We start from the raw sequence: 1,908 nt of genomic DNA on the forward strand, positions 1-1,908 counted from the left end.
CAAGACATCCCCAAGGAGAAGCCACATGCACCTACCCCGATGCAGCCCTGGGTGCTGGAGCAGCCACGTGGAGACCCCTGCCAGCACTGAGATGCTTACACATTCATGGATTCAGCTTTCCTCCTGCAGTCACCATCATTGTGTGTGTTTTGTGAGATGGAGGAGGACTTTGTGGATTGGTGTCGGACATATGGGCTAATGTTGGACTTGCGGGTGTGGGCAGCAGTGGGTTGGGATGTTTTCTTGATGTGCACTTACCCTTTATATAAAACTCTCTTTTATACATATGAGTTTCTGTGGATTTGTGTCTCTAATGTACCAGGTCTACACACTTGTCTATGCCAAGAAATTGGAGTGAACGTTCCTTGGCTCACTTTGCTAATCAAGATCCATTTTTGTGCCTGTTCCAAAGAAAAGTGACTCCGCAGAATGTGGACATCATTGAAGGATATCATTAATATCACCCACAAGGGAGAAAGGGGGAACAAATCGCAATGATTGACATACAACCTCCCACCCCCAGGGGGCAAATAACAGAAACATGGGTGAAGGGAGATAGCGGACGGTGTAAAATATGAAAATAAAATAATGTATAAGTTATCAAGGGTTCTTGAGGGTGGAAAGGTGGGAGAGGGAGGAGAAAAAAGAGGAGCTGATACCAAGGGCTCAAGTAGAAAGAACACATTTTGGAAATGATGATGACAACATATATACAAATGTGCTCGATACAATTGATGTATGGATTGTGATAAGAGCTGAAAGACACCCCCCCATAAAATGATTTATTCAAATTAAAAATATATATCACATAAGTGAAATTTTGCTGAAGATACTTTGCAAATGGTTGCAGCAGTATATTGATAGGGAATTGCCAGAAGTTCACGCTGGATTCAGAAGAGGATGTGGAATGAGGGATATCATTGTGGTGGTAGGTGGATCTTGGCTGAAAGCTGAGAGTACTAGAATGATGTCTACCTGTGTTTTATTGGATATGCAAAAGCACTCAACTCGTTATGGGGATGGTAACACATTAGGGATAGAATTGGGAAGAATGCGAACAACTCCAGAGCACTTCATTGTGCTCCTGCAGAACTTATGCATAGACAGAGGGACTGATCTTCAAATAGAACAAGAGGATACTACCTGGTTTAAAAGTCAAGAAATGCGTGTGTCTGGGTTATATCTTTCCACCACACTTATTCATTAGGAGCCCTGGTGGCTAGTGGTTATGTCTTGGGCTGTGATCTGCAAGGTTGCTCTGAAGAAGGAAGACTGCGCTTTCCAATCCTGTAAACCGTTACAGTCCCAGAAACTCACCGGGGCAGTTCTCTCCATGGCAGTGGGTTTGATTTGGGTTTTGTTCAATCTGTGATGAGCAAATAAACCCAGAGGGCTGCCTCAGTGTCACCAAACCACAGCAGCAGCAGAAGTTGAGCAATAACAGCAGGGAAGTTGCACTCCTTAGAACAGTCAACCATGTGAGATCACAAAGAAGTCAGCATTTGCCCGGAGACAAAACTCAGAAGGCAGGAAAAGATCAAGAAAGAGGACACAAGGAAGAAATGGGCAGAATGCTGTTACATTGTGTGAATCACAATCAGTGTCAGGAACCACAATGTAAATGCACTGTCGCGTGGAAAACCAATTTGTTTCTGTAAATTTTCACTCTACTCATAGCAGAAAGAGAGAGAGAGAGAGAGAGAGTGTGTGTGTGTGTGTGTGTGTGTGTGTGTATACACATACTCCTATACTATTCCTATGCATAGGAGCCTTGGTGGTATAGTGGTTACACAAGTTCAAAACCACTGCACCCTGACTGGCTTGTCTCTTCCTTGTGACCCTTCTTTCAGGGATGTCCAATTGTCTACAGATGGGCTTTGGGTCTCTACTCTGCACTCCCCCTAATTC

The sequence above is a fragment of the Echinops telfairi genome, unplaced genomic scaffold (genome assembly GCF_000313985.2).
Source record: "Echinops telfairi isolate 266 unplaced genomic scaffold, ASM31398v2 ScPeMD7_1713;HRSCAF=2227, whole genome shotgun sequence".
NCBI classification, from domain to species: Eukaryota; Metazoa; Chordata; class Mammalia; order Afrosoricida; family Tenrecidae; genus Echinops; species Echinops telfairi.